This window comes from Pinus tabuliformis, chromosome Q (assembly GCF_031772625.1).
Source record: "Pinus tabuliformis cultivar Carrire ecotype Pingquan chromosome Q, CPIR1, whole genome shotgun sequence".
In the NCBI taxonomy this organism is placed as follows: domain Eukaryota; kingdom Viridiplantae; phylum Streptophyta; class Pinopsida; order Pinales; family Pinaceae; genus Pinus; species Pinus tabuliformis.
This window is the reverse complement of record NC_142296.1, coordinates 790992392-791019440: the sequence shown is the minus strand read 5'-3', so window position 1 is coordinate 791019440 and position 27049 is coordinate 790992392. Positions and strand designations below refer to the sequence as shown.

The following is a 27049-nucleotide window of genomic DNA, read 5'->3' as shown; positions in this document are numbered from 1 at the left end:
CTTTCATGCTTTAGGGGGAATTTGTTACACAGTATTTTGTCACATTCCCAACTCCGCACCCGAAGTGTCTTCCTTTATGCCACTGTCATCACAAATGTCGTAAAGTAGAAAAAATTGTGTAAACTCATTCATCATGAAGTATATGCTCAATACATCCCTGAAGAGATGGAGAACTAATGTCTTGAAGTAATTCTAGAAAAACTTGTGAAAAAACCTAATTTTCAAGACCAACACTACTTTTAGTAGGAAAATTTGTGTTGGTAACCTTTTGTCTAACTAGTGACTAGTGCTAGCAGTGCAACTTTTGATAGGAAAGTTCATGCTAATCCTCTTCAGGCAGTTTCTCCAAAATTTGAGTAGAAGCTTCTCTTACTAGAAGCCTTGAGAACAACGAGATGGTAGTTGTTGTATGAAGACCTAGTCGAGTACTCCCATTTAAAGCCTTTGATCCCACCTTTAGGGTTCTTACCTTTGGGATAAGGACCTTCTCCCCCCTTTGGTAGATCTTTAATCTCCTCTCCATCACTATAAATCCATTCTTCACTTTCCTCATTGGGTCGGTCATTGTTGGTTGCCATTTTTCTCCTTAATTGTGCTTAGATGTTGTCATTTTTGTGAGAGAGGAAAGGAGAGCTTGTTAAGTTTCCATGTATTTAGAGTATCCATGTTACTATATTGTAAAGTATGTATATATGTCCAAAGATTATTTAAAAAAAAATTATCTACGTTCATAAAAGTAATGATATTTATTTAATAATTTTCATAATAATTATTTTAAAAATAATGATATTTATTTAATAATTTATATAATAATTATTGTAGAAAAAAAGATAAAAATTGTATTTATTTCTCAAATTTATTTTCATTAAATTTCTCCCTGTCATCGCAAGAAAAATTATTGATGAATTTAATTAAGTATTTTTCTCAAACTTTTACCTACAGGTCACATAGAGTCGAACCCACTTTGATACCATATGTAACAACCCTGATTTAAGATATACAAATAATTGCATCAAATTATATGATTAATTATCAACACACAACTATTCCACTAATTAACATATAATTTTGAGAAACATGAACAAATATGACTTACTTGTGGTGATAATATTCCTTACTTGTGATTTCGGAGTTGAACGCTATTTGAATCTTTCTAACCGCAACAAAGTTTTGGGGACGACTCTCCACCCAACTGTAGGCTCAGCTGCACATAATCGTTCTACAGCTGGCAACGCCCAAGCCCTCAATCAACATACTACTACCATGGAATCCTTTGTCTCACAACACGTTTCTCCCAAGAGAATGGATGAAGGAATGATGAATCTCATCTTCCTTATCGTCTATTAAATAGACCAAACAATGGAAAGGGGTCTACATGCACACATTCCATGTGTCAACATGCAACTTTCATTTTTATTTTATTTTAAGTTTTACTTTACTATTTCTCTCAACTTAATTCTTTCTTATTTTATTCCTTTTTACTTTTTGATAACTGTACTTATTTTTACTATTTTTATAGTTATCTTAGTTTAACTCTTTCTTATTTTATTTTACTTTTTGTTAACTTCACTTATCTTTATTATTTTTATAAATTTAATTATATATATATATATATATATTTATTTAGAACTCCGGTATTGTTATTTAATATTTTATTTATTTCTTATTATTATATTATCTTCATTATTTATTATTTATTTACTATCATTATCTTTTCTTTAATTTTTTTATTTATTTACCATTATTATTTTTTCTTTATTGTTTATCATTTATCTGTTTATATTTTAATATTTTATTATATTATTTATTATTTTTATTATTATTGTTATTAGGGGACATTACGTACTCCCTCCTTTCTAAGGAACTTCATCCAAAAGTTAAGTTGAATCATTTAACATTTTATTTATTTAGTTATTTATTGCTTCACGTTTACCCTACACCCTCTATTGAACTAGTATAACCAATAGGCATCAAAAGCCACAACACCTGGAAAATATCAAGGAATCTGTTTCCTTTTTCCCACTTTCAAAAACCAAGCATAAGTCCCATCGGTTTGTAGCATAGCCCAAGGATCGCGCATGACTCAGATCTCATCTACCCCAAGGCAGGCACCCGTCTTAGTACTCCATGCAGTAGTACTCCAAGCATCTTGAAAGGATGGGCCACTACCTCCACACTCACTAAGGTGCACAGCCCCAGGTATCAAAGTCCTTACACCCCCACCAAACTTCGGCATCCCAATCCAATATCAGACACTTGACCTCCTCAAGATGGTCCCATAGCCCCTCAAGAGATATCCATCAAGAGCTACATAAGACAAAAGAACCACTGACATATGTAGTGTTGATTGAGTTTGTACCTAGCCCATATGGTGTTACATATTTTCCCTCGCAAGTATGGACTCTCAAGATATCATCAAATAATTTAACTAGCCCTCTCAGCCCATTTGTGGTGTTCCTGTCAATCATCACACCTCAACATGCAACCAATGCATTAGTTATAATCATAGTATCAAAGAAAATAATCCATATGCCCACCCTTACATGTCATCTTGATAACATAACATCATTGTTATCACAACATTCTAAATAGTAAAGAATTTCATGCTCTTGCATGTCGTAAAATTGCGTGTGATTACCATGTGCTTCACATCATAAAATACCCTCATAAGTCATAACATCAACATATTTGCATCAAAGATATATCATGACATCACATAATAAATGAACCACATTTCAATATACATCATATCATAACATCATGATCTCTAGGCATATTGTATCCATCATGAGCATTCAACATCCTTATCATAACAAATAAATAAATAAGCACCACATATACATGATTAACCTCTCATAAAAACTTTATCCAATTACCACATAAAATCACATCATGAAACCTCATTAATATGAGAATCATATCAATACTTATCAATATAGAATAAAATACACTTGAAACATTCTTATCATGAATTAATTTCATTTACTTATATAAACAATGAATACTAACTATGTATTAAGATTATTCAACATCCCTCTAGGATCTATGTTATCTCATCAGTACTATTAGTGTTGTGTCATAATAATTTCTTGTTCTTTCTATTAGGAAGTTTACCATTTACATTGTGGGTATACTCATCTAAGTACATCGTTAAATTTCAAATGAGCCTCATCATCTTGAGCCTTAATATCTCATAAGATATTCTTCCTTTTCCAAGGAAATTTTAGTGAAATCCATTTTTAATATATTATCATTTGTACAATCATTTAAATCATTGATATCAAGTTAAAATTCCATGATCACTATACATATTTTGCCTATCCATTCTAGTACCATTCTACTTGATGGCACAAATACACCATGGGGCCCTCACTGACAAACCAATGTTATATCATGTGCATTCACATTGGGGCATTAAAAATGGAAAAATAAAAAAATAATATATTGGCATTAGAATGAGGGCCTAAAGGGTTTTAATATACCATATAATAATATATATAACCTAAGGTATTGTTTATATGATTTTTTGGCCAAGCGGAAGGAAAAATACACCATAGTTTTGGAGAATTTCGAGAACAGCGTAGTTGCACGGGCGTGAAAATTTGGGAAAGGTTGCAGTTTGCAGTTGAGCCTCTCTTCGACCCCAAACCTTTCTTTGTTTCTGAGTTTGAACCCTAATCCTTTCTTCCTTTCTAGCTTGAGAAAGACACAACAAGATCACCTTAACAAACACAGACTGCGAGTGTTTCTCGACGAAGATGAATTGCAAAATGGAGAGTATATAACTCCTCAAATCCAGAGTGCCATTCGAACAACTTCTCTGCATATCCCCGATATGTAGAGTCAAATTGGTGTCTTGATGAGCTCCTGCTCATGTTCGAGTCGAGGGAAACTATTATTCTAGTCTTCTATGGTGGTGTCAAGCCTTCAGATCTTAGATGGGGAATGCAGGGCGAAAAAGGAGTATATGGTTGAGCACTGCAAACGCTAGAGAAGAAGACAATGTTCGATTCTAAACCATGATATGACCCCAACACCATCAAGAAATGGAGGAAGGCTCTCACTGATGTTGCAAAAATAAAATGTTTCGATATGGAGACATATAATGGGTGAGTACTCCAATCTCCCTCTTACTCTAACCTTCTACCTTGCTGGATTGATATATACTTTATGTTGTACACATTTCTGACTCGTAATTTCATTTCAACGATGGGTCAGAGACACTACATCAATGGCGACAATGCAGCTACCAATGTTTGGAAGAGTGAGGCCTCTAAAAAAAGCTCATGTATACTCAGACATGGCAATGTTTGGCTGCATGTTTTTAGGGTGGACAACCCAGTATTCACTAGGGCCAACAAGCTCAAAGGTAAGATTCACGACAAGCTCATCTACTATTAGAGGACCATGTGCCTGGTACTTCAAGCCATTAGGAAAGGGTAATAGATCATACATTACATAAGGTCCATCAATTTTAGCTTTTCCCTTCTCTTGCATGGTTACAATATTCAAAGGAGTCTCAGATAGGTTTGCCACAAAGTGAGTAATAGGGCTGAGCGAGATGAATTAGGAACTGGACCATAAATCCAGGGTGCAGAAGAACTACTAGCTACTCTTGGAAAGAGACCAGATCCAACGTTGTTGATAGAGCACGAATCCTTCTACTCCAACCTAGCAAACGTAGGCTTGAGGGTAACTTGTTGCAACAAGCAATGATACGAGAAAACAAGCAAGGGAAACTTGTTTGTCAGGCAGGAAGGAGTGTTGGAAAAAGTTAAAAGAGCACTACATGTGTCTAGATATCCAACAACATTGGATGAGAAAGTTGAAGTATTTGAAAGGGAAATGTTACTCGAGCAGCAAAGCAAGAAGACTAGAGTTATAGGAATTGTGGGGCTTGGCGGTGCTGGAAAAACCACCGGGATGGAGAGAGCACCTCTCAATGCAATCACTTCATTGCCACATGTGCTTATATTAGTGCAGGTGCCTGGTAGTTCAGGACATCAGAAGACGTTGTGACAGATTGATATTGTGACAAGGTAAGAAAGAACTCAATGTTGAGCTAACTACACTGAATTTCTTTGTAGCAAACGTTTGGCACAATATAATTAAGTGGCTTTTAGAAATTTATTTTTTGGTACCCTAAACACAGTCATGTGGATTAGTACTTTGAGCCTATTTTAGGATAGATGCTAAATCATAATTTTAATCTTCATAGTCTCATAATGATGTATGATATAGCATATATAATATCCCTTGCATTGTCTCTAAGAAACATCTCCTATGGTAATTGATCATTTTTGTTTGTATACTAGAAATGTAGCCTGTTTCTAACAAGGCTTGTAATCAAGCCTCCTTGAACATGGCCATGATTTAATTTGTCTTACTTGATTTGGGAAATTTCTTTAATCTTATTGTGTTTTACCTTTATATGTCATGAACATACCTGGGTAAATTCTATTATTAAATATATTTATTTTATATGTGAGCTTTGTCCTAAGCTCAGCTGGAAATGGAAAATATTCCAAAACTTGTTTTAGGTTTTTGTTATAGTCAACACTTCTTTACTGTACAAATAAATTCCAGAGTAAAACACATACACATGAAATTATGTGGTTTAGTAAACACCACAAAGCTATATAAGGGTATACAGGTAAGGATGTATCTGTCGAAGACAGTTCTTGCATGTTCCAAATATTCCAACTTTGTAGCATGAACCTACAATGCCTTCAGCTATTGCAGAACTTGTGGTGCAAAATTGGCAATCTTCTTACTATAAGGTTGTAAAATTGGGGACATTGAAAACAAAGGTTTGTGGGATGCATTAGCAATGTAACGTTTGAATTATCCCTTCAGTGACAAACTCAAACTTGAGAACTTTATGTTATCTATTGGTCAACCATTTTATAGTGACTTTGTAGACATAGATTGATAATAAGCTATGATTAAATAGGAAACAACTTTCCCATGTTAAGTACTCACAATGCCTTCCATTATCGAACCAATATTTTCATTAGCTTACTTGAGTAAGCTAATACTAGGGAGTGAGACCTGTGTGTATTCCCATGATAAACTAGAATATTTGTTTAAGGGGAATTTAAATATTGAGTTTCACCAACACAAGATTAAAAAAACAATACAGGAGATTCTTTACAAATGAAATGTTAGTTAGTGGATACATAAATTTTTTCATGCTAACATGAATTATTTTTGGGAACATGGAGAAAACCAAACCTCTCAAGCATGTAGTGTAATTTATATGAACTTTTCAATGTTAGAAGTAGTCTTGACCCAACTCAGTCGTACAAAGAAAAATCGAAGACAAATAATTTCCAAAGTATATAGTTGTATATATTTGTGTTATTTACATCATCATACATCTATAGAATGGTTCCTATCCTATTGGTAAGCTATAAAAGGATTTGATCAAGGTTGAAACTTAAGGGGAAAAGAAGATAGCATCTCTCATCTCCCAGCAATGTACAAAGCCATAATGCAATGGCAATTGGCTTTGAATCTCATTCATGAATGCAATTACAATTGGCTCATATGTACCAAATTCTAAGCTATGTTGATATACAATGCTCATCTAATTCAACCAAAACCACTCACATCAAGCCCCCTTTCCATGGGAGATATAATGGTATAACCATTGGAATTAAAGTCCAATTCCGCTACCATTTTGAGAATTTATTTTTCCTGTTTGAGCATTTTTTAACTTGATTCTTATAAAATTTTCATGCAGAGATAGAGCACTAGAAAAGGTTGATTATTTGTATAGAGAGATAGAGCACTAGAGAAGGTTGATTATTTTTACACAGAGATAGAGCACTAGAAAAGATTGATTATTTTCATAGAGAGATAGAGCACTAGAAAATGCTAATGTCATTTCCATGGGTTGAACAAAAAGCATGCCATTCATTCACAAGCTTCCTTTGTCTTTAGATAGAGGATTGCCATTTTCTTCTGCATGTACTATGTCACTAGTAGACTTCTCATGCAAAATAATTGAAGATTCCTTGGTCCCAAAGAAAGAAAAAGAAATATTTTCTTCTCCTGCGAATTCTTGCAACCTCATATCTTTTCTTATTTCTTCCTGCTAAAACTACACGATTGCATCATATTCATACCTTGACTATTTACTACCACCAACCTACAAATGTTTAGTGGGGATCTTCTTTGAATTATGTTACTTGTTGTACACATTTTTCACCCTGATACATTGGTCAATATGGACAAGAATGAATATGTGGCCCCTTTATCTTTTCATGGCCAGTGGTCTTTATTCCTTGACTATGTTATTTGTTCTTTTTTATTTCCACATTCTTTACTGAAGTTGTCATTCTCAAGCCTTCAAGGTAAATGAGAGTTGTGAAATTCCATCTTACCTGCTAGATAGGGAGGTTCCATCTACCAAATCAGCAAGTGGATGTTTTCAGCCATTGCTACAAGTTGAATTTCAGGCAATTGTATCAGTGGGACATGGTAAAAATCTTAACCCTACTGATGGATGATGGGGCCTTTTAGCTCATTATAGATACTCAATTATCTCTAGTAGAGGTTTTTCTATAACTAAATTGGCATATTATGAATGTTTCTATCCCTTTTTCTCCTCATGCATAGATTTTTGGCATAAAGTTGTTTAATTTTTACTACAAGGAAGTCCCTCTTCCTTTCAAAAGTAAAAACCTTACATCAGTAAATAGTTGGGGCCTTTCATCTTTTATTGGACCTTGTTGTGCTTTCTATTACCATTTGCCTATACATAAATAGCTATTACTAAATGGAATATTGTGAATGTTTATGTTTTGCCTTTACCAATACATATATTTTTGGCATATTTTAGTTTCTTCATCACTGCAAGAAAGTACATTTTCCTTTCATCTCCTCAATGGTAGAATTAAAGGTGCAGAGTTCCAGTTAGTCTTCAATTTACAGAATGTAAAACCCCAACATCCTGGACAGTGGTGAAAATTGCATGTAGGATTCTAGTTTCTCACGATTAGTTAATATGGTTTTTGTCAGGCATAAATTTTTGTGATGCTTTCCATTTTGAAGTGGATCTTCATACATAAATACATATACATCTTTTGTTATGGGCTGAAAATGAGAACCTCCCACCCGTGGTGATAAATGAAATTGCAAAGGAGTTGAAGAGTCTTGATGAATCACCTCATGGAGGTATAAAAGTGGTGGTGAATGGTGACAAATTTTTCAATCAAAGTTGTGGACATTGAAGGACCGGGTAAATTCTAAAATAATAATTGAGAACAATGTAACATATTTTGGATGTTCTATGCTTGAGAAAGGGATCATTTTTTCATATTGTGTTTACTGAAGCATCTCAATTCGTTTTTTTTGCATGGTTATTACTAGATTTTTGGAACATGAGCTATATTTACATTTATTGATGTTTTTTCTTGCAGCTGGCATTCCATATGACTTTGGTGTTTTTCGAATGAAACTGGTTCTAACTCCTAATTTTCCAAACTCTCCTCCCAGAGGTAATTTTTTATCCCTATAATGATACTTCATCCAAGTTACATTCTCTTAAATGTATATTATGTTTTCTTTAGATGGTTAGTTTTTTATAGGACATTATTTTTGTTTTCCTACTCATTGCTTATCTAAATCATCAAGTATATAAGGGGTATTCATGACTTGTAAAAACTAAGAAATAAAATTTGGCATCTTTCAATAGTAATGATTGGCTTGGACTACAGGGTATTTTTTCACAAAAATCTTCCACCCTAATATTGCAAGCAATGGAGAGATATGTGTCAATACTCTGAAGAAGGATTGGAATCCAACCCTTAGACTGTGACACATTCTTCTTGTATGTGTTCATCCACTTATCAATTTAGCTTATTTATCATAATTTTTATTAAGCATTGTAGTGTGTTACATTTGGTTGGACACAATTGTGCTTGTTGCGTATTTTTTGCTTAAAAGATATTTGGAAACTAAAGATGGACATAAGCTATTTGAATGGCATTGTAGTGTGTTAATTGTTTTGATACAACATGAGCTACAGGATTTTCACTTGTTTCATACTGCTTAAGTGATATTTGAAAACTGATGTTGCACATGAGCACATAACTCAATGAATTTTTCTCAACTTGTGGATCTTTTTTTCGTGGCCACTTTTAACATTCTATAATTAATTGACCAAGAAACTTAGGGATGAACTATTTGTGGTTCTAGGATTTAGAAGTGAATTTTAAAAATGTATTCAAAATGTTACATTTGACACGATTTGTGTGCACTGCACAATGAGAACTGACTAGAATTCATGTGAAGAAGAAAAAAAATTGTTGGAAGATTTTTTATTATTATTTGTTGCATAGTTAACACACCTTGTATTAATGTTTGAACTCTGCTTTTTATCAACTTTTCAATAGTAAACTGGCATTGACATTCATATAGTTTGTATGCATTCTTGGATCTTAGTTATTGGGACCAGAGTACATGATTTCTTCCATAAACAATAGTAATTTATTTCCCTTTCTAAACTTTGGATTATTGTTGTAGGTCATAAGATGCCTACTTGTAGCACCATTCCTGGAGTCTTCTTTCAATGAAAAAGCTGAGAAGATGGTCATGGAACACTATGAAGCATATGCAAAGCATGCCAGGTATGTTATATTTTTTCATCTATATCTGGAAATTATTTACATGATTACACTTTATTCATATAATATTGGGATATATATGGTTAACCCTAATATTTATCTCTATCCTTTGAGAATAGTTTGAGGATATTAAATTCAATATTAACAAAGTGATTGGGGTACTGGTAAATAACTGAAACATTGAACATACCCATGTCAGAGGAAATGAGTATTGATCTTCAAATATCAATTTTGTAGTTATTTACATAATTCTAGACATTTTCCCATGTAAAGCTGACCATGCTTTAAGTATAATTTCTACTTACACTTCCCCTAGTGAGTATGGTCCAAAACTTCTTCACATTTTCCTTTAATTTCATTCTTTTACGTTTTGTCTACACATTAGATTTATCTGATTCTTCATTGGTTGTATTATCTCTACATCTCTGTCTACAGATGCTTGCACTATCTAATGTTGAGTAGCACATCTCCCTTTTCTAGGGTTAACACTCGTGGGTCACCCTTTCTTAGGGACTTCTTTCTTATTTTCACTTGTATCTCATAGCTTGTAGCTTAGTCTTGTTAACTGGATTTTCTAGCCCCTAGCCTCATTCACCCATTTTCCTTGTGAATTTTTTTTTTTTATCAATAACAGAAATAATAGTGTGAGAGGTTCTTAATGGGTCTAGATCCACACACCTGCACCTGTCTTTACACATATGCCTTTGGTAGTTGTCTACCTAGATGTTCTTATTCGAGTCTACCTTTGGTAATGGTCTACATGGGTCTTCTTATGCGAGTGTGTTAATTTTAAGTTAACATGTTCTTTGCTTAGGTTAGTTGCTTCATACATCCATTTCCCAATTAATCCATCAATAATAATACAGTAACTAATGAAAAAACATAAGAGATAAATGCTGAAAACAATTCAAGGCATAAGAACGCAAGAATATGGTTCAAGCCAGGGAAAATCCCCAAGATGGGGAAAACCATTGATCGAATCTTCCTATTATTAATAATCAATTGTTCAACAAAGAGAGTTATAGAGAAAAATGATTTAAAGTCAATACTAACTTTCCAAATGGAAGATCTGACATCAAAGCACTTAAACATGAAGATGACTTAATGAAGTTGCAATTTTGGCACCAAGGGCTGGAGATTTCTATACTGCAATTTTGAATTCTGGTTAGGGCACAAACATAGTTAGCCTCAAGTGTTGATGGAAATCTTGGTCATTGGTTAGGGCTGTAAGCTTCATTCATCATTCTCCTCTCCCTCAATTACTATGATTAGTCATAGGAGACACCCAATCACTGATTTAGAGCTTGGTAGCTCCTCAACAAATCTTGAAACAATCCCAAACTACATGGAAGAATTTTGACCCATCTACACTCAAGCCTGGGCATATGTAGCCTAGAGAGGACTTATGCATGCCTACATACCCACTGAATATTTTTAGCAACAAGCTACTGCAACATCTCTGTTCCTACTACCTATAACAAAGATAAACCTCACCAAATAGTACAGAAAAACATCCAACAGGTATTCCTTTGAAAGCAGCTATATTCAATAGGAAAGTTGTACCCAAAATCAAGTGATATGCTACCTAGATATACCTCCTATCCTCCACGCATGGAGCCACATACCTGCAGCTCTTTCTCCCAAGAAAACTATAGCCTAAACAAAGATATTCCTCCTCATAATCTTGACCCCTGCCACCTGTGTCCTACCTTAGATGCCATCCTATTTCAGAGGAGAGGATGAGCACTTGGATGATCTAAATGAGGATGGAGGATGCCTATATATATGACAATTTTTCCTTATGGAGGTGAAGCTGACCTTGACACTTGGAGGAAAATTTGAATTTCAAATTTTCAATGTTCTCGCCTTAATAAGATTATGACTTGTAGAATTTCTTTTTAAATAAATAAAAATTTTCCTTATCTAAATTCGGTGATCTTTAGGTTGATTTTGGTCCTATCTAAAAGAGGGTTTCAATGCAATAATCATCTATGATAGATGATTTGTCCAATGGTGGAATTTGGTCATATTTTCCAAAGTTAACACTCCCTCTCAACTAGGGAGAATTCCACCTATCAAACCAACAACTATGTCTCTGATCATCATGGACCATCTTTGAATCTCAATTTTGCTCTGCTTTATTAAACGCTGAAGTAAGAATGAAGAAGAATTGACTAAGAGTGAGTCACAATACCTTACCACTCTCCATTGACAAAATTCAATCTAGAGGTAAAGCCCCAATCAGGCTTGATCCCAGATCAAGTTGAAGAACACCAAGCATCCTAGTCATAGGGAGTACGAAAATACCCAATGCATCCATCGGTATTGCTATGGTCCTTAACCACTTTTCCCAACTCATTGGCTAGATGAGAGGTACTTCCCATGTGTCCCAGACTACATGGGTAGGATGATATTGAATCAATAGCAGGGAAAGAATGTATCACATCCTGCTCACAACCACAATTAGGGAAAGGATGAACCACATCCTACAATCACACATCACAATCACACATAGGGAAAGGACAAATCACATCCTACAAACACACATCACAATCACATGTATGGAAAGGACAAACCAAATCCTACAATCACAGATCACAATCACATGTAGGGAAAGGATGAACCACATCCTACAAACACAAGTCACAACAATCAATCATAGGAAGGATCCTACACGTGGGGAAAGGATGAACGATGTCCCACCAACATGTCAACCAACAATCGTAGGGAATGAGCATCCTACATGTGGGGAAAGGATGAACCACATCCCACTGACATGTCAACAAATGCCTATATGCATCTCTCACTGGGGTATCCACAGGAGAAGGTGAACCACCTATCCTGCTCATATGCCATTAGGAGAAGGTGAACCACTCGTCCTATGCATATGTCATCACCAGTAGGGGAAGGTGAACCACTCACCCTACATACATATCAACCATCATGGGGTATCACAAGGGAAGGTGAACCACTCACCTTGTACACAACACACCAATAGGGGAAGGTGAACCATTCACCTTATGTTCACTCATAGCTCAATAAGTATCTGAAGCCCCTAGGAGCTCCCAGATCTCAATCTTCAATCTTTAATCAAGGATCCCTTCATATAGGGAATAGTGCCAAGCTTCTTTCTGAAAGTCAAGACTAGATCAATAGGATCCTCATAACATATAGATGTATGTATAGCAAACACATTGATTTATAGCAGAGATCTTGGTCACACAGTCCTATGCTTCTTGCATTATTTGATTGATCTTACTCCCTCTTTGTCTTTTCAGGGTGCATTGTGTTCATCTAACAACCTGCTCATCATAAGATCTATCCACCCAAACATGTCGTAGAAATTTGTCCTTTGTTGTACCATATATGGTGATATGAGAAATATTGGATTCTCGAAATCTTCTTCTACAATATACAATGAAGGAGTGCATAAATGGCTCACTGAAGCCATACTTGTTGATTTCAACCTTCATAATGATCTAGATTTTAGCGTTCATAATGTTTCAGATTTTGATTTATTCATAAAGTAATGTGAATTTTAGATGTGCACTTTTCATTTACCATATTGTCTAACCAACAAAAATTTCAGCAAGTATTTCAAACAATAAAGTTATCTGAGTAAGCAATAATTCATATCCATGGATCCACTCAAAAGTCTTCATATAGAGACCTCATAAGATTACTATTTCCAAATTAACAACATCTCCATCTTATCAAACCTTTTAATCTTAGAGCCCTTTATCTTGACCCCTCAAGAAAAATCTCCCTCTTACTTTGATAAATGAGAGGGTTATCATCTGTAGGACAAATTTCATCAATAGCTAAATCATAGCTCCCTCATACTCAAATTGTATTCATAGGTCTGTCTTCAACCTGTTATTAATCCAAAGATCTTATATTAGAGCCTTGCTATGTTTAATTTCCTGAGCTTCTTGTATGGGATTCAAGGAAGCTACAAACCAAAGAGGAACTTTCTAAAGAATCGACAAGGTTCTTCTTTAATTATGAGAAGACATATTTATTGAGATGATTTCAACAAAGGCCATTATTTTTCGAGCCGATCTTCAAGAATAAAGATTCAAAAGATGAATTTGACTGGTTTACAGCTTGGTTGTGAACAATCTTGTAACACATGCATCAACATATAGGGCCTACAACATATCACCACCGCTACTAAACTTGTAGCAATATCATACAAAATGGTGGGATGACAATAGAGCATAAATGATGTTGTGTTGCATGTACAGGGATGTCATTCATAGACAGTGCCACTAATATTGTATGTTTACTACACAGGATACTATTCTTGATAGCTACAGATCTTCATACTTCTATTACGACCCCATCATTACTTAATATACCAATATGGTCCATACAAGCATTGTTTTGTTAACAAGGATTCTTAGTTTTATTCCAGAGATAATAGTGATAATACATGTCCAACAGTAACTAATCTCAACATTTCCTTATACATATTCATCAGTGAAAACAAGTTGTGTCCTTGATATGAATGTTTCAGCATTTAACAAGTTCACCACAACATTCAACTGATGATGTGTATTAGTGATACAACTTAACAACAAGAGTGGAACCCTTTTCTACTTATTAATGATTCCATGACAAATTCTACACGCAGTCAAGTTTCAACCTGAATCTTAGACATATCTTCATAAAATTGTCCTAATTCAGTTGTCACTTATATAATTTCAAAATGACTTTCCATCAAGCTGATACCTTTTCTCTTGGAGATGTTCCATTCTTAGCTTTGAATGATTTCAATAATTCAAGAGAGAGAAGGTCAAGTAGATTTGACAACCAAGAGCCACATTTCAAAATATGATAAGGCATTTGAATTTGAAGAAAATGATACTATAATTTGATATCAAGGTCAGAGATAGGATAAGGTTGTCAAGGCATCGAATATGAGATGTAATAGAATTCCTTATATTTCTATGTGCTTCTAATTCAGTCTTCAAATCTGAACCTCTTAGCACAAAATATGGTTGCCTTACTTACCAACAAGAAAAATTAATAGGTCAGGCTTTTAAGCATAGCCTAGAATTCTTGTGGGGAAGTTAATTGTTGATTTCAATGAGTCGAGATACCTTCAAGAAGAGCATCAATCAAACGTTGCTAGGAATACATCATCATTAGAGATCAAGATTCTTAAATCAAGTTCAAAGCAAGCTCACTCAGAACCTTAGAGTTGGTATTAGAAAGAAAGGACGTATTGCCTTGAGATATCAAGTGATCAATACATCTCCCATAATGCCTTCATAGACCTGACGTATTATGTCAATAACATATATATACATATATCCCCCAAAAAAATTGCTACAAAAGTTAGAGCAATACAATCATTGATTATCTAATATTGCTCCTTGATCTGAAAATTTTCCCAAAAAGTATGTTGCATAGGATAATCAAGGTTGATCCTTATATTCATAATTGTCAAAAAACTCTTAGCAAAGATCTAGTACTCATGCTCAAACTGGTTGTCTTCAATATACCCTTTAACAACTCGGCTTTAAATGCTCAGTTATATGGAATGAACCAAAAAGGGATGAGATGGATGTGAAACCATAGCTGTTATCTGAAACATTCTAGGGATCTAAGAATCTCAAAGAGAAATTATTCTTTTAAGAATGATGTAGTCCTCTAAAATGAGGGTTGTAATACTTCAATCAAGCATCTACAGAGGTTCAACCCTATCTCCAAGGATCATAGAATATTTCAATCTTTAAGTATATCCTCTTATATGTTTATACAGTCTCAAGCTAGGACTGTTAAATAATCCTCTAAAAATATCTTGACATTACTCAAAACATACCTTATGAATACAAGAACATACCTTGATGACTTCCAACCTCTCCCTGTGATTTTTGAGTAGCTCTTGGATTGGTATCCATGATCCTTAAGAGAATGTAACATATTTTTTATTCTTGAACTTAGAGTTATCTCAGAGGGATAAAGATTTAATCAATGAAATTTCTCAAAAGCTTCTTGGTGATTGCAATATCTTATACTTAGGCTTGTCCTCACCTGAGCTCTGATACCATGTTAATTTTAAGTTAACATGTTCTTTTCTTAGGTTAGTTACTTCATGCATCCATTTTCCCATTAATCCATCAACAATCATATAGTAACTAATGAAAAAACATAAGCGATAAATGTTGAAGACAAGCCAAGACATAAGAACACAAGAATATGGTTCAATCTAGGGAAAATCCCCAATATGGGGAAAACCCTTGATCGAATCTTCCTATTATTAATCATCAACTATTCAACAAAGAGAGATATAGAGAAGAATGATTTAAATTCAATACTGACTTTACAAATGGAAGATCTAACATCAAAGCAATTAAACACGAATATGACTTAATGAAGCCGAAATTCTGGCACCAAGGGTTGGAGATTTCTACACTACAATTCTGAATACTGGTTATGGCACAAACATAGTTATCTTCAAGTGTTGATGGTAATCATGGTCACTGGTTAGGGCTGTCAGCTTCATTCCTCATTCTCTTCTCCCTCAATTACTACGATTATCCATAGAAGACACACAATCGCTAATTTAGAGCTCGGTAGCTCCTCCTCAACGAATCTTGAAATAGTCCCAAACTACATGGAAAAATTTTGACCTATCTGCACTCAAGCCTAGACATATGCATCCTAGAGAGGACTTATACATGCCTTCATACCCATCGAATAATCTTAGCAACAAGCTATTGTAGCAACTTTATTCTTCCAACCTATAACAAAGATAAACCTCACCAAATAGCACAGAAAAACATCCAAAATGTATTCCTCTGACATCGGCTATATTCAATAGGAAATCTATACCCAAAATTAAGTGATACATTTCCTAGATAGACCTCCTATCCTCCATGCATGGAGCCACATACCTGCGACTCTTTCTCCCAAGAAAACTATAGAATGAAATTGTTAATAGTTTATTCTGCCATATAAACTGATATTTTTCTTAATGGCATATATTATTCTACCTATCTCCTTTCCTTACGTGTCAGTTATATCCATCCATGATGAGTATTCCTACTAACCATGCACATTTCTCTTGTAAAATGGTTGGTGACATTTTCAAGAGTGTTCACGTAAATGACATAAGTTGGAAATGCAAGTGCAAACATAGAGGAGAATGTGGGTGCCTAATAAATAGGGACTACGTGCTTAATAAGCATGAAGTGAGGTTTTGAGCCCCATGTTTCACCAAATGATCAATTTCAGACTTTAGGAGTGCTAGATAAAACAATGAATAGATAAGGTGTTAGTGTGGGCCTCTCAAGTTACAATGAGGACACAGAGTGCTTGAACATGGTGTTAAGCTTTCATCCCTAAGCTTTTCCAACTCAAATACTTAAATTTTCTTTTGTTTCATTCTCAAAGGAAGCTATTGCCTTCCTATCACAGCGCAGATCAAAATTTTTAGTGGAAAATTTAAAATATTAAGCCCTAACTAACTGTCAAATAAATCCATGTCCTAAAGATTATTTATTGCTCAGTTGTTTAAGAATTTTTATAATGTAGATGCAGTGTGCACAGTACAAGTTTTGGATTCATATATGAGCTGCTCTTCTGAATTTCTAAATTGATTATAGAGATTCAATGGTATATCTTGTACTGTGTTGAAATTCTAGAAATTATTTTTCTAGGTTATTCCAAAGAAGGGTGGGACACCCAAAAAATATGAAGTTATTTTTATCACCCCAACAGGTGAAGAACTCAATACAAAAAGGGCAATAGAGTGGTACTTGAAGGCAAATCTAGGAGGGCCTTATATCTCTGAATTTGATTGGAGCACAGGTAAAGTTTGTTATTTTATTGGTTTTTCCTGATCTGAACTATGTTCGGAGCATAGGTAAAGTTTGTTATTTTATTGGTTTTTCCTTATCTAAAATTATGTTCTTACATGTCTTTGTTTTCCTTGTCATTTGAAATCCATACCCTTTTTGTGAGGATATTGGCATGTATCTTTTAGAAAATATAATTTGACATTTTATTTGTACCATAGGTGAGGTAGCACCAACAAGAAGATCTTCAAGGATAAGTGAAAAGGTAAAGGAATCACCATTTAAAACACCAGAAAGTGAATCAAAGAAAAAACCAAAGAGATCTAGAAAATCAAAAGGAGATTTAGAAGATGTAGAGAAACAATGGAAGATGCCAATCACAAAAAGGAAGAAGAAGGGAAGGGAAAATATGATCTTGATAAGAAGAAGGAAGTAGAAGAAGAGATTGATGACAAAAGGGAAATAGAAAACAAAGAAAAAATGCATGGGTCCAAAACTGAAGAAATAAATAAAATGAATGAGAAGGTAGAAGAGATGGCACCATAAGGGGCAGAATGTGCCATAAAGAAAGATCCAGTGCTGGAGAATGAAGAAAAGTACAAGGATTTGGAGAGTAAGGGAGAGCCTCAAGAACCCAAGCAAGATTCAATTGATGTAACAAAGGAGAACGGTTTTGATGGTACAGGTACACTAGAGAACTGTGCCCAGGTCAAACATGTAGAGCCAATGAAGGAAGTGCATGACCCAAGGGAAAAAATAATTGAAGGTCAAGCAGGACAAATGATAGATAAGATTGGTTCACTTTCCAACCACACTGTAGTAAAACAGACCCTTGAGCCCCCACTTAACGCATCCAACTAAATTTCTATGGTTTAAATTTGTGCATTGTTGGAGGTTAGCTTCTTAATTTACACATTATTCATTAGGAGTTCTACCCCAGGTTTAGAGTTTGAAGAGAGGAGGAAAATTCAAGGAGTGTTTCTTTAATATTGCAATGATAGATTACTATTATCCTACATATCATAGTGAAAATGGAACCTGGCTTTTACAGTGAATCTTGCTACAGTTGCATAGTCACCGATTAGTTGCCATGGTTTTGGTTCTTTGACTTGCATTTCTTATCAATTTACTTTTTTGTAGATTTAACTTATCTAGTTCCTTTTATAAATGTTCACTACAGTTTTTAGCTTCTTGCATATGATTTTATTAGTCTTTTCTTTATGATGTAACAAATTATCCATGAATTGTTATGTAGTTATATTTAGTTTTCAATATATTCAATTTATCAGTAGTATGGAAAATGGTTAGGTTTAGATTCTTTCTAGTTCTTATTGCCAATTATACATTCTCTGAAGCAAGGAGATGAAAAATCTCATTTCTCAGAGTCCATTATATCTGTAGCTTTGAAAGCCTAGAGGTGTTTGGGTGTACCCCCAATATTCTAATTTTCTTGTTCAATATTTTGCTAATTTTAGCTTTTTAACCTAGAAGAGGTCTCTATCTTGTTGCATCTCATGAAACTTGGGACCTAAACAGAGTAGGATTCAGGAGCAAATCTCAAATGTAACACCGATGCAAAATCTGTTTGGGGTGAGTCTTTCTAGGAATTATGTGTTTCTAATACCTTCTTGATTATGGTTCATTTGTCTTTCTTATTCTACAAAGATAGGCTTCATTATATTTGTTTTAGTATCATCTTTAAGTTGTTGGATCATATTCTTTGTTTTAATGAGATAGCTGATTTATAAGCATTTTATTGGGAACCCTTAAAGCATCTTAAAAAATTTAAATAAACAATTCTCGCATTTTTTATATTTGTTTTACTATTGGAGTGGGTCCTAAAGCTATTTTTTTTGTGTTTAACCTTGAATGCTTTTGATTTAGTGGTGCATGATTTGTTGATTTGAAGTGTCAAATTTATCTTCCACAAGCCTTTCTTTGTGTTCTTCATGTATTATAACAGATGTACCTTATGTAGACCATGGAACATTTTTTGTGGAGTAAGGATAACATTCTATTGAAGTGAATGTGATAACCTTTAGGAATTGAGGTGGGAAAGGAAGGGACTGATACAACTTTAGTTGGTGGTATTATTTTTGTATATAATTCTGTTAATAACTTTTATGGGCTATTGTAGTTTTTATAGCTACTTATCAATGTTTTGGTACTTATGTGAATTGTATCGCCTCTCTTTATAAACTCTGGTCATGGAAAATAGAAAGGGCTCCATTGTATTAGTGGCAAGAACCAGCGTCCTTGTAGAGTTTAGGGGAAGTGTGGATTTACTTTTTGCTTGGCGGCACAATACTGTATTCCTTCTGTTTCGTTGAAATTTTAGGCCTTAAATTTGATGTTTCATAGGTTGCTTTTTTATAGGGCGATAAGGCTCTCGGTTCTTGGGGTTCAAGACATTACTTTAATATTGTTTAGCTTAAATTCTCAAGAGATTCTCTTATTATAGAAATGTTAGGGTCATTCCTATTTCCAAGAACTGATATTAGTTCTTAATATTGTTTCCAGGGTCATTTATATTTCCTATATGATGTTAGTTCTAATGTGGTTCCAATGTAATCAATCATTATGTAAAAGAGACCTTAAAGAGAAATCCACTATATCTAGATTGAGTGGGCCTAATGGTTAAGAGCATGTGTTTCCTCCTAAGAGGTCACAGGTTCAAAACCAGAGGGGGTAGTGTATGTATGCCTTCATTGACCTAGCGGTCAAATCATTGTGCGGAGGTGGGTCCCTTCTCCAACAAGTAAGGGGGTCTCATACACCAATGTGGGGTCTGGCTTGGTTGTGACCTTTAGGATTGTATTTCAAAGGTATGAGAGTGCAAGGAAGCCTTGTCTTTAGTGAGGTGCATGATAAGGTAATGCTTGCCTTCAACATGTAGAAAATATTGTAAACGTTTGGAGGTTTATTTTGGAATACACCATTGTTTTGAGCTAGCCAAATGGAGCAGATCACCTCTACAACCAAAATTTTGTCTTATGTTCTAGTTGTAGTCCATTCATTTAATGTCTCTATGTTATCTCCAATCCATTGTTATATTTTACATAGTCTATGAGTGATAGTCCATGTCTCATTCGTGAGATGATAGTGAATCAAAAGGTGATTTCATGATTTCGTGGTATTCCCTTAAGAGCGCATGTGTTGGTACTTTTCCATCCTCTTCTTCTAAGCATGTCTAGGTTGGATTGCACCCTTGATTTGAGATTTGGGGCCCCAACCTTGGTTGTAGATAGTTTTCTAGCATCTAGAGGGTCTAGACTTGTGCTTGAACACCTTATTTGGTGCAAACCTATTCATAAAGATTCATCAATTGATTTTTCATCATCGTATAGATCAATTTATATGTTATTTTATATACATGCACATAATCAATCTTCATAAACCATGGTTGATATTTGTGTACCTTAGCCAACAATGTTTCTTTAGGTGGGAAGGAAAACAATGCTTCTATATTTGGAATCAAAGAAAGTCCCTCCAATCGGAATCATAGAAAGTTCATCCTATCATGTTGGCTAGCCTTCCCTCCCCAACTGCCATTGAATAATACCCTTCCTTTATAAATATTGCAATTATTTATTCGCTTCGATTTTGTGGTCATTCTTTATGTTATCTCTCAGAGATTATCCACCTCAATGATACCATCCAATTATGAAACAACCAATGGAAAACAAAAAAAATGGAGTTCTTTTCAAACAAAAAAACAACAATGAAGATCAACGAAGAATGGAAGGGGAACAAAAAAGACCCGCAGAGAGCATTACAACAAGAACAACAAGCCCAACACTAATCAATAGGACAGAGCAAGCACCTTGTAGGATCAACGATGGTGAGATGGCTATAGCGGTGGCTAGATTGCTTGGATGGGTCATTCAGTAGAATCAGTATATCTTTTTCACCACCCCTTGAAACCTAATCTCCCTTAAGGGCTAACTACCTTATGTTACCTCTCTGTCCCTAAAAGAAGGGCTTGACCTTGACCTGGAGCTTGACTTTGAGCTTGAGGTTACACTTTCCCTCAAATTGAAAGAAGAGCTTAACCTTAAGGCAAGGCCTTTCATTACCACTTCCTGTTCCTCAAAGAAAGAATAATAACCTTACTTTCATTCTAAGCCCGAACTTCCCTTCGGCAAGCAACAAGTATTATCAATGAGCAGGAAGTGTGCCTAACCCTCACAATGTGTATCATTCAGTGCCATATCATGTCATAGTACCATATCATGCATGTTGGGTGGATGTGTAAAGTTATGATGGTTCCTTCTCTCATGGTCTGGAGGTGCAGACTTCCCTCTGTTCTGGCGGTGTAGACTTCTCTTCTTTCTCTTAGGTATGTTGGAAACCAGGGGGGCTTCTACTCTCTTAGGTATGGTGGCTCAATATGGTACATATCCTCTTAGCCATTAAATGCCACAAATCATAGCGAGATGTGCTTGAGTGTGGGTTAAGTAATTTCATTGTGGGAGAACTAATATGCATTTGCAATGTCTATCAAAAGAAGAAAGGTGCAACTAATATGCATTTACAATGTATATCAAAAGACGAAAGGTGCATTGTAGAATGCATGTGAGGTCATAAGAGAGGCATCATGTCACTATACCAGGGATATAAAAATAAAAGGGTATAAAAAATCTGAATAAAAAAATGGATACATACAATATTTAGTGAAAATAGGGGTTTTATAAATTGGGAAGGTGTATTGGATTTATATTGGTAGGGGGCTAAATAATGTGGTTTTTAGAGGTATTTTCCAATATGTAGTCAAATTAAGTGTATTAATTAGTATGCCACAAACACGCGTGCTATGTCAGAGGTTCAGTGAGTGAATCCCCCGTGACATACACTAGGTCATCTTTGTTTAAGTTTGGTATCTTTCTTAATCAACTTGCATGAAGGTTTGTTAATCCCTAGTAATTTATCCATCATTGTGTAATTATCATTATACATCCTCAAAAGACCTGCTTATCTCATCAATTTCTCATCTCAATACCACTTGATCTCACCTCTTTTGTCAATTTGTGCATATTCTTCTTGAAGTATCATTATAGAATTTCCAACAACATATGTTCTTATGCTTCATGCTCAATGTTTTCTCATTAATCCACCTAGTTTATCATTTATCATTTCTCACCAATTACAAGTATTCACAAATTCCAATCTTGACACTTTTAAATTTTGTAAGTCATCACTATGACCCTTACCAATCATGTTGTTCAATCCACTCATCAATATCCTTGAAACAAAGTCATAACATCTTGAATTCTATTCTATAGGTACTTTAAATACATTCCACATCCACTTTAAATACTTTCCACATGAAACTCCCAATTATTTATGGATTGTATATCATACTAATATTTTCCCTTTGATAAGAAAACATGATAATTGATAAACATTACCTCCTTTAATTTATATAACTAAATTATCACTTCCAAATTACAGCATTCCTAACCCCATATTTTTATCATAAATAAGTTTGAAAAGCTTGTTGTGGATTGGTCCTCATCTCATTGGGATATAAAAAAACTTAAAACACTTCAACCTTCCAATACTTCGTTAAGTTTCCACAGTGCATCACTCTAAAATGTGAGCCTCTTAAGAAGTGAAAATATAAAGATCCTAGTGACAGTGCAATTCCTATAGTTATTTTTTAATACAGCCTCTTTAAGATACACATGACTTACATTAATTTCAAAACAACCAATTTGTACATAATCCACCTTAATTCACTCAAATATGATTTTCCACACCTAGTTTGCACATGTAACTTGGAAAATTTAGCCTATTATTAGTCTCGAATGTTATTTCATATTGTATGACCTCTTCCTAATGTTCATAGTTAGGATTTCATTACCATTATTTCCTTCTTCAAGAGGCTACCTCCTTAGAGAAAAGTCAACCAACAAACTATTGATATTTACCATGAATCCAAAATGTCAACCACTCCATCTTACTTAACCAACTAATCCACATCATTATTACTAGTTTTTTGTTTATTCACTTCTCCTCCAATGTAAGTAATCAAATATGATCTCAATGTAAGTAATCAAATATGATCTCAATTCTTGCATCTTTTCTTCTTTTATTTCACCTTCTCTTATTTTTTATTTATTTAATATTCAAATAAATTCTTTATCAATTATTAATTTACACTCAAATTTCTTATTAAATCAAATACCACACTCATAAATATTATAAATAATAATTTTATAAACCTTCATACAATGAAATATTACAACGTACTTCTAGTAAATATTTTTACTTTTTTCAAATCACAAATACAATATTTTTTTAATCATCTCCCTATTAAGTTTACCAAAACCATCTATTTCCACCTTTTTTTAATATATATATAAACATTTTTTAGAATGTTATTATATCACCATTATTATATTTTTACAAATACGTAACTTTTAAATTATTAATAGTTATGTATGTCATAACAAATTAACTAAAACTTCTCTCTAAGTTTTGGTTTTGGTTTCTAGATTTAGATAAAGCTTTAGTTATCTATAATTAATTTACAATTTAGAGTATAAATTTTTATTATTTTTAATTAACTTTTATTTTAGCTATTTTCAAAATGATTTTTAATTTAAAAATAAATCATAAATCAAATAACTTTTAATTATTTACGACCAATTAGATATAACTAACTTAAGATAAATTTTAATTTAAATAAATAATAATAATAATAATAATAATAAAACTTAAAATATTTTTAGTTAATAAATAGTTTTCAATTTGAAATATAACTTTTAATTATCACTAACTAGTTTTCAATTTGAAATATAATTGTTTTTAGGTTTTTTTTTTTAAATAATTTTTTACTTCATAAGTAAATCACAAAGTTTATAATAATAATTATATGACCAATTAATTTAAAATAATTTTTAATTTAAATAACTAAAAAATTAAAATAAAATTTGAGTTCAAAAGAAAAGTAGTTCACTTTTATATTTAATATGCAACAATTATAATTGGAGATTAATAACATATGCATACGTATTATTAATTGCACTTCTTTATTTTTTTTAAATAAAAAAATTATAATAATGTATTTAGAGTATCCATGTTACTATATTGTAGAGTATGTATATAGGTCCAAAGATTATTTAAAAAAAAATTATCTACTTTCATAAAAGCAATGATATTTATTTAATAATTTATACAATAATTATTGTAGAAAAAAGATGAAAATTGTATCTATTTCTCAAATTTATTTTCATTAAATTTATCCCCGTCATCGCAAGAAAAATTATTGATGAATTTAATTAGGTATTTTTCTTAGACTTTTGCCTAGAGGTCACATAGAATCGAACCCGCTCTGATACCATATGTAACAACCCCGATTTAAGATATACAAATAATTACTTCAAATATGATTAATAATCAACACAAAACTATTCCACTAACTAACATAGAATTTTGAGAAACATGAGCAAATATGACTTACCTGTGGCGATAATATTCCTTACTTGTAATTTCAGAGTTGAACTCTATTTGAATCCCGCCAACCATAAAAACATTTTGTGGACGACTCTCCACCCAACCGTAGGCTCAGTTGCACATAATCTTTCTACAGCTAGCCACCCCCAAGTCCTCAATCTACGTACTACTGTTAGGGAGTCGTTTGTCTCACAACATTTTTCTCCCAAGAAAATGGATGAAGGAATGATAAATACCATCTTCCTCGTTGCCTATTAAATAGACCAAAAATGGAAAGGGGCCTACATGAACACATCCCATGTGTCAATATGCAAATTTTATTTTTTTATTTTAAGGTTTACTTAACTTAATAATTATCTTAATTTAATTCTTTCCTATTTTATTCATTTTTAATTTTTGATAACTTTACTTATTTTTACTATTTTTATAGTTTACTTTTATATATATTTATTTAGATTTATGGTATTGTTATTTACTATTTTATTTATTTATTATTATTATATAATCTTCATTATTTATTATTTATTCACACTTCTTTTTAGGCACACTCCTTTACATCAAACTTTTGTAATACTTGTTGATTCTCTCTATTTTCATTTATAAGTCTTTTAATTTCTTATTCTAGGGCCATTAGTTTTTAATCTGATTTTTATGTAGAATGGTTATCTTCACTTTTACCCAAGAGGGAAATATTAGTTGATTCACTATTATCTTCACTCTCATCATAGTTACATAAAAAGGGAAATTTACCATAATTAGAAAAAAATCAGTACCTGGTAATTATTTAATGCTATCTTCTTCATTCTTGATCAACAGAAAGTGGGGTGTTCCTGTAGTTGAATATTTGTTGGCATCTACAACTGTCAATGTATCTAATATGTCACTTTCACTTCCACTATTCTCTTGGAATGACTTCTTTCTTTGAGTTGCCTTCTTATTTTGCTTGTTTCCGATTGTCCCTAATCCACTCTCAAGTTGTTAAGCTTCTGCTACGGCGGCCTGCTCTGATACCAATTGCTAGGAAAAATACTTAGGAGGGGTGAATAAGTATTTTTAACTCACTTTAAATTTTCATTTCATATTATAATTTTTGTATGCTATTGTCATTCATGAAAAATGTGTATGTATGCGATAGTGGTAAATGAAAACTTCTTGTATCCATATAACTAATTGTTTATATGTTTCATCAGATGGTCATCTTTAACCAATACTTAACTATTTCATTATCCATTAATTAACAATAACCATGATAAATGAGAGAAAAATAAACCATCACACATAGCCAACACAAAAACACATGAAAACACCAATATTTTTAGGTGGAAACTCAATGTGGGAGAAAACCACCATTTTCGTCGTCTTTGTCTTCTTCTCTTATTATTAAGAAAACTTCATTACATATTGTACTGGCACAGACTCTTACCAGCATGCAAGGACCCACCTGCAAGAGGCTACAACCTCCACTCATTCTCTAGCACTCACTTGAAGGGAGATACAACCTCCACTCATTCTCTAGCACCCAATGGAAGGGAGCTACAACCCACTGATCTCATTTACACTCTCATACCAGATGGGAGCACCTACCCCCTGATCAAATTTACCAGCTACCACTAGAAAGAAGCTCTGAATCCCTCATTGAAGGCTCCAACCCTCAACACTCCTTTGTGGACCATGTTTCATAATATTTCATATTGGATCCACCTAACTCAAAACATCAAAACTTGTAGGCCACTTTTCATCGTATTTTCATATTGGACCCACTTCCAAAATTAATCCCAAACCAAGTAACAACTTTGAAATCAAATACTAAATCAAATCATCCAATCAATAAACCAATTGAATCACTATAACATCAACAAACCAATCATTGAATATCAATCAAATATTGCAACCAAATAAAACAAATCCATAACAGATATAAACCATCAAGATCAATCCTCATACATATAACCTATCAATTGTCATTAACTAGCAACATTGAAAACATTGACCATATTAATCTTCAGATTGCATACGATAATGTTCTAAATAAACCCCGCGTATATACGCACTTCCTCTATAGAAGGCCCGCATACAGATCTCAAATCACTAACTATTGAAATCTCTGTCAAACTGAATCACTAAGTCAGTTATTGAATATTGAATCACAAT

At 33.6% G+C, this 27049-nt stretch overlaps 1 pseudogene; it reads left to right on the top strand.

The window, feature by feature from the left end:
* LOC149221860 (ubiquitin-conjugating enzyme E2 22-like) overlaps window positions 1–9847 on the top strand; it is a 51022-nt pseudogene extending 41175 nt beyond the window's left edge.
* The last annotated feature ends 17202 nt before the right edge of the window (window positions 9848–27049 follow it).